The following is an 8,126-nucleotide window of genomic DNA, read 5'->3' as shown; positions in this document are numbered from 1 at the left end:
AGTTTCGGCGGTACAACAATATTTTATTTATCAAAGGAGCATCCAGGCACCTTCGAAAAAACAATGTGCAAAGTTGTTGTTTGTTCAGTCTAAAGAAAGTGCAGAGTGTGCATGGGAGTTTATAGGCCCTTCACAAAAGCTCTAGTTTCTGGAAGGGCCACAGGCCTAAAGAGTCAGGGCATTCCCCGGGCTTCTCCACCGAGAATAGGGCTTACAGACCCAGGTCTCCAAGGCACCTAGCAACCTGGATGCGGCCCAGGCTGCCTGCTGCTGAGCAATTCTCATAAAGTCTGGCCTTGGATGGAGGAGTGGTTGGAGATAGAACGTCTTTACCCTTTTTGGCTCATAGACCCCTTGTAGTGAAAGCTCTGGAGGTTCCCCTGAACAATTCCTCCTGCCATTCAGGGGATTCCCAGAATCCTGGAGTCCTTCCATAGGCATCATAGACCCCACCTGGCAATCAACTTGACTGGGAGATCTCAGTGTTCTTCTAGTTCCAAGAGTCTAAGGCTTATGGTTTGCTTAGAGCCTGCTGGGCTGTGATTCCCTGACAGAGCCCTTTATGGGGGGTTAGGAGGATCTGTGTCCCCTCCTTCACCACCAGCATGTGTGGTCAGAGGTGACTGGGAAGGATGCCACGATGCCACCTTGTGCTTCTGTTCTGGAATTGCACATTTTCTGGGGCCGTGCACAAGCCTACCACTTTCCCGAAGAAATAAACAGGGCTCTTTACATTGCTGCTCCAGGGCCTTTGCATTGACCGTTTCCACTGCCTAAAGGTCTGGTTTTGAAGAAGCCATGTATGCAAGTGCAATTTGTACTGTCATATAATGAATCAAAAAAAGAGGGGGGAAAAACACACACCAAGTTTTTATAAAGATGCTTTTATTCTCATTTGGCTTCAGACTGAGAGAATATCATATGAGTATGTCAAAGAATTTTTTTGAAATTTGAGGAAAGGTTCATGAGGATTACAGAAGGTATATTAGTCATCTCTCATTATTTTTTGCTGCAGTAATAAACAACCTCAGCATTTCAGTGGCTAGAAGCAACAAGAGTATTTATTTATGCTGAAGTGACCTCTTTGCTGTGAGTCAGCTGGGACTCTGTTCCCGGAGGCCTCTTCATGGTAGGATGGAAGAGCTAATGACCTGCTGGGCAGACTCCTCACTTTTACCCCTTTCAAGGAGAAAGTGACTCAGAACGAAGGAACGCCCCACCCCTTCCCTTCATGAACAACCTTTCAGAGGGAAGGAAAGGTAAGGGTTGTGGAGAAGAAACTTTCTCCAGCTACAAGGATGTTAGGCTCCACCTTCCCAGAGCAGGACTGAGGCTGTCACTGCCCGGAAGCAGGAGTGGGCTGCATTGCAGCCACGGGGGAGGGACGGGAGGCCTAGATGTAGGCAGTGCAGAGGTCCGAGGGGACCTGAAGGTCTGAGACCCACTGTGGTTCCTGGTTTTGCACAGGAAATAATTCAAATGAGAACCAGCGTAGAGTTTAAAGTGAAAGGAGCGTATTAGTGGAGCAGTAGGACAGCGAGGGGCTTCTCCAGGGACAAAGGAGCACCTCCCCAGTGGGCTTTCCTTCTTTTACTGAGGCTCGTTTATTCGAGGGGTAGGGCATTGAGTAAGGGGCAGGATTTTCTGGGAAAGGGGTGAAGAGTTCTCAGAAGAGCACCGTGGACTATTCTGTGTCCTTTCCATTTCCTTTCTGTTTCCTTTCCCGGCTGCCCAGGATGTGTGGTTTAGCAAGCTCATGTACTACCATGAGCCTATGAAGAGGCTAGGGGTTACTGGAAGGTGAACGTAGTCACCATGTTGGACCAAGCTAGTCTTCTGCTGATGCTAAGCTGTAGATCTGTTGGGGGGTTGGTCTTACTATGTCTTTGATAGTCCTTGTAGCCCTTATTGGTTTCAGCCATTTCTTCACGTACCCTACCTTAGCCTGGGCCTGGAGCCCCCCAACAAACATATACATATACAAGATTGCACACCCCCAAACCTTTCTACTCCAACTGCCAACTAGGGAGTGGGAGAGTTTCTGGGTGTACGAGAGAGGGCTCAGGCAAAGGCAAAGAGGAGGAAGGGAAGAATGGGACAGAGGGCGGGGGGGGGGGGGGGGGGGATGTGTGGTGTGACAGCTCACTCCCCCAAGCTTCTTCAGCTCAGAGCACGCCAGGCCAGCATGGCCAGCCCCAGCTGCTTGCTCAGAGAGCCCCGAGCCTGCAGTTAACCCTGCACCTCTTCCCAGCCCCTCACCTGAGCCTCTTGGCACAGCAGAATGGACATTAGAGCAACCCACCTGCAAATGGGTAGGTGATTTGTTCCCCTTGAAATGCCTCTTTTCACGGCCACAGGAAAACAAGTTTCAAAGTGGATTGGGGAAGGGGGCTGGGGTTCAGCTATGGAAAGAATGAGGAGGGAACAGATGGTGCCTGCTAAGGCAACCAGATTCTCCCCACCCCCCCCCCCCCAGTTAATATGGGAATGACCTCATTTACATAGTATTTGCATAAATTTCCATTTCAAATTACAGCTGTCCCAACTTCAAGTATACAGGAGAAAATAAATGAGATCAGGCAATCTACTGTAAGTGAACTCAAGCTGACTTTTTGTGAAATGCAGGTCAAGCTTTAAAACCTGGCAGATGAGAGGAAATAAGTTTGTCCACTGATCATTAGAGGCAGCGGGGGAGGGGAAGGTGCTGGAGAGAGCTTGTCTCCACCTCTCAAGTTAGAAAAAGTTACCAAGGGTCCAGGCCAGAGGTGTGAGGAGATGAAGAATTCCACCTCTCCTCTGGTATTCTTCTCCTCCCACCGTGTGCCTTAGGGAGAACCAAAACTAGGAATGGCGCAGAAAAAGCAGGACTCTGTCCGGAAGTCAGGGAGGCTTGCGTCTAGCCCAGCCGCTTCCAGCCCCAGCAGAGTGGACATTGTGTGGAGATTGGGTGTGTTTCTGTCCAACCACCACGTCTGTCTGGCTACTTAGCTCTCCATCCATTCATTCTCATCCTCCCCCAAACCCCAATCCCATCACACACTCTCAGAGACAAATTTGTATAACTCAGTGGAAAGGTGGGCTCTTAGGGTAGGGGAGGTGGGGACAAGACCACAGCTGGAAGCTAGGATGATGTCATGCCTTGTAGGGACATGCTGGCTGCTCGAGAAGATAATTCCCACCCAGATGAAGGAAGGCCTAAGTGGACTTGCTATAGTGAAAGCTGATGGTCAAGGTAGCCTTCTGCTGACAAGTCCTGAGTGCTGGACTCTCTGCCATTGGGGGTAGGGGGTCTCCCTCCCTCACTCACTGATTTCTCTGCACATAGCATCCCCTCTACTTCCTCACGCCTTCCCCACAGGGGACAGAAGTGGGGGGCCTTGCTCTCTAACGTTCCCCTGAAACAGTTTTTGCTGAGAATTCTCAAGGCCTCCCTGTCCCTGAAGTTAAAGCCAAGAGGTTCCAAATCCCTCCACCCCAACTCCTACCCCTGGAGACAAGGGCATAGAACTGCCTGGCTGTTGGGGTGGCAGGTGGGGGAATTTGACAAGAGGGGTTTAAAAAAAAGAAAGGACATTTAGCCCTAGCTGGCTTGGCTCAGTGGATAGAGTGTTTAGAGAGTTGGCCTGAGGACTGAAGGGTCCCTGGTTCAAACCCTCATGTCTGGGTTGCAGGCTCCATCCCCAGGGGGGAGCATGCAGGAGGCAGCCAATCAATGATTCTCACTCATCATTGATGTTTCTATCTCTCCCTCTCCTTTCCTCTCTGAAATCAATAAAAAAATTGTTTTAAAGATGTTTATTAATATGTCAAAAAATTGACTTTCCTTTTTGGGAAGTTGTGACACAGAGCCCATATAAGCCCAATGAAAAATAGAAAAAGACCAGATGAGTGTTGCTGGCAGGTCATAAGAGAAGAGAAAGGTCAAGTGGAGAAGTCAGAGCCTAGTACTGGCTAATTTTCCAAAAACTGCACTCTCGGAGTCCTGGCCCCCAGCCCCTCGGGCCACGCCACACGGTGCTGAGAGCTGTCAGTGGTCTCGGGGCAGCTGTTGGACAGCTGCTCACGCAGCCAGTCAGGTGGTTCCAATGAGTCACCACCTTAGCGGGCTCCCACTGGCCAAAGAGAAGGCTCTGAGAAGGCAGCCTCAGCAAAGGCAGGTGTCTCACTCAGTGGGTCCTTCCGAGGCCCCAAACAAGCAGAACCGTGTTTTGGGGGACCATCCCATCCCTAACATAAAAAAATACCACGCTCTAAGCCAGAGGCTGACAAAATCTTTCTGAAAAAGGCCACAGAGAAAATATTTTAGGCTTCACTGGGTCATGCTCAAGTCTGCCATTTTAGTTCCAAAGCAGCCACAGACAATATGCAAATGAATGAGTTCGGCTATGAGCCAATAAAGAGAGACACTGAAACTTCAATTTCATATAATTTTCATGTGTTGTTAAATGATGCTTCTTTTGATTTCCCCCGCTTCATTCGTAGCTCATGTGCCTACAAAAAACAGACGGAGGATTGGATTGGCTGGTAGGCCATACTTTGCTTTAAGCAAAAGCAAAAGCAGGAGGTTGGGTCTTCATAAATGCAAATGAAGAATAGACTGATTGGATGTTCAGAAGGATCTAGTAGAGGGTTCATTGAATGCACTTTAAATAAGATGTGATTGTAACTTCTTCCTATCCCACATCAGTGTCATTTTTCTTCCTTTCCCAACTTTTGGTGTTTTTCAAAGTGGCACTGGCCATCTGTTAGTGGGCTGCAAAATTTATAACACCGTTTTTGGATAAAATAGAATGCAATAGGATAGGATAGGATAGAGTAAAAAACATATCAGAGTTCATCACACATAGTAAACACTGATAATGTCTTATAAAAATTGGTCAGCTGCATATAGGTTCATATGTATATACTTCTATGCCTGTGTATATAATGCCAGACATATTTCTTAGAGTGGATCATGGTCAAAATGCTAAGAGCCACTGCTCTGATGAGTTTTGGGGAAAAGAGGGTTGAATTCCAGTCCTCCTGGGTTGTCTGCTGAGTCTGACATTTCTCTCTCCATCCCTGTGTCCCTGTGGGTTTCCTTGATGATCATCCCTGAGCACCACTTGTCAGATATCCTCACCATGATGCTCTGGCCCGTGGGGGTACCAGAGCTGAAGAAGGCACAGGCCACACCTCGCTCTCCCACCCTGCCATGTTTTGTAGTTCACCTAGCACCTTGGAGACAGCGTGCCTGATGTATGAGAGAAGCGCGGCAAACGTGTGTGGAATGAATGAATGAATGAATGAATGAATGAATGAATGAATTCCAGACCTCGGGGCTGCAGGTACAAGACACAGCATAACTGTGCTGAAGGAAACTCTGAAAGGCTGTCCCTGCAGCTACCCCACCGGCCTAGGCTTATACACACAGCTCCTTAGGGCCTGGTAGATTTTCAGGCAGACACTCGCCTCCCCTTTAGGGAGCAAATGGGGAGATTTCCCCAGGGGCACAAGCCACATGCAATCACTTTGAAGACCTCGCCTTGGTAGGACGAGAGGGCCATCCACCGTACATCACTCGCTGAGGAAAGCCGGCTATTGCAAAGGCTTCAAAATTAAAATTTTCCGGTCAGCCTCAATAAGAGGTTCTGTCACATGGGCCAGCTAAACCCTTCTTCCCCCTTGAAAGAAGAGGCGATCTGCCTGATAATCCTTCCTGCTTTCTTCCCTCTCCCCCAAAGGCTCCTGGCCCCCAAATAACCCTTTCTTTGCTTCTGTTCATCGCTCCCTGCCCCACCTTCTTCCTGTGAAAACCTTCCGCTTTGTACATCCTTTCCCAGCGCCCTTCTGGTTGCTCTGGGATGCTCCCAACTCATGCATCACTTAGTAAAGCCAATTAGATCTTCCAATAGAGTCAATACAATTTTGGTTTTTTAATATGTCTTTATTAATTTCAGAGAGGAAGGGAGAAGGAGAGAGATAGAAACATCAATGATGAGAGAAAAATCATTGATTGGCTGCCTCCTGCACACTCCCCACTGGGGATGGAGCCCAACCCAGCATGGGCCCTTGACCGGAATCAAACCCGGGATCCTTCAGTCCTCAGGCGGATGCTCTATCCGCCGAGCCAAACTGGCCTGAGCTGAATTTTGTTTTTTAACATCAAAATTTCCCTTCTTGCTCTTGGAGTCAGAGTGTTTGGTTGCAGTGCTTTGTTCTGTGTTGTTTGTTCTTTTCGCTTCTTTAAAAAAAAAATGTTTTTATTGACTTTTTTAAAGAGAGAGGAAAGGAAGGGGGGGGAGAGAGAGAGAAAGAAAGAGAGAGAGAGAGAGAGAGAGAGAGAGAGAGAGAGAGAGAGAGAGAGAGAGAGAGAGAGAGAGAGCTTCAGATACACACCCCAACTGCAAACCCAACCTGCACCCTGGGCATGTGGCCTGACCGGGAATTGACAGGCATCCCTTTGGATGTTGCTCAAAACCAACTGAGCCACACCGGCCACACAGGGCTGTTACTTTCATTTCTTCATGCCCTTCCCCCCGTCTGTGGGTGTTGCTGCAACCCCTCTCCTATCCGGCATGTCATTTGAATATGAACTTGATGGATGCTAAACAAGTCAGCAAAGACGCCGTTTTTAGCCCGGATGAGCAGATGTGTTTCTGAGGAAACGCGCTTGTACAGGCAGCGTCACCCAAGAGGCACCACGAATCAGTGCCTTGCCGCCCAGACAAACCACAGCCTCCCCTGGTGCCCCCTTTCTGGGGAAGTGAAAGTGTAAATGCCGCCCCGTCTCCCCCCATACATTTCCTCCCCCTGCCCCACGCTGCACCGAGGACTCAGGGTCCTTCGCCGAGGAAGGGACAGTCCCCCATCTCCCGTGGCACAGACCAGCCAGGGCAGGGAAAATAGTCCGTGCTCAACCATTCTGGTGGATGAAGACCAGGGATATATCATTCAAGTTCTATCCCGAGTTCCAGCACTTGAGGGGATTCTGGGAAAAGCGGTCCAGGCCAAGGAATGCTCCCCCAGCCAGGCTGACTCATTCTCAGGGCTGCACAATGCTTGCCCTGAGGAGAGGGCTGCTACTCCCGGTTGGGGCCTTGCAGACACTCACAGTGGCTCCCTCCTGAGGGCGGCTGTAAGTGGAGCGGTGACCCAGGGGGCTCGGTGCCCTCTCCCTCACATGCACTGCGGCTCCCGGGCGCTTTCTCCCCAGCAGGCTCAGGGCTTCGCTGCCCTAATTAAAACGGTCACCTTGCCCTCTCTGGGCTTTTCTACTCTTTTTGGCATAGCTGAGGCAGCCAGCTTCAAAGCTATTTGCTGATTTAAACCCCCCACCCTGGAGTTTTCTCATCACCACATTCAGTCCAAACCACAAGACCCCTCGGAGATTGGCAGGAGATTGGCACGGGGTGTGTGAAGTTTCCTGCAAACTGAAAAGCACTGGGCACATCAGCTCTGCTAATGCCAATGAGCCTGCGGGTCCTGGAGCGGCCGGGCCGTCACCTCCCAGATACCGCGCCAGCTCCTTAGACCAGCAACTTAACCAAAGCCCGGCGGAGCCCAGGTTCAAGTTCTCAGAGCCCAGGTTCAAGTTCTCGGAGCCCGGCCTTGGGGCCTGTCCTGGCGAGCCACCGCTGTCCCAAAGGCAGGGACTTCCAGAGCCTGGGGTGGGGCATGGCAGGTGGGGCTCCGCCCCAGGCACAGGCCCTGCATGGGAAGTCCTGGGCCCAGTGACATCGTATAGCACTAGGCTCTGAAAGGAAACCCCAACCTAAGAGTGTGGGTCACTCACCCCCACCAGCACTCAACACCCTTTCCACCTTGTGAGTGACCCCGTCCAGACTCACACCGTTCGCATCAGCTATTGCCTCCATTGTCCTCCCTTGGGCCAATGATGCTCGGCCTGAGGCCTCTGAAGAGAGGCAGGAGGGACTGAGCAGAGAGGAGAATCCACAGTGCCTGGCTGCGCTGTCTCTGCTGCCTCTTCTGGAAGGCTCCCCTGTGCAGGCGAGCCCAGCAGGGCTGAGGAACAAAGCCCCGTGGCTGGGGGTGGTGAGGGGAAGGGGGGGAGAGGAAGGGAATCCTACTGGGCCAGACAACAACCGTGAACTCTTCCTGCTTACTCTGCACATGGTCTCCTTTCA

This window comes from Pipistrellus kuhlii, unplaced genomic scaffold, assembly GCF_014108245.1.
Source record: "Pipistrellus kuhlii isolate mPipKuh1 unplaced genomic scaffold, mPipKuh1.p scaffold_m20_p_10, whole genome shotgun sequence".
In the NCBI taxonomy this organism is placed as follows: domain Eukaryota; kingdom Metazoa; phylum Chordata; class Mammalia; order Chiroptera; family Vespertilionidae; genus Pipistrellus; species Pipistrellus kuhlii.
Note: the sequence above shows the minus strand (reverse complement) of the source record.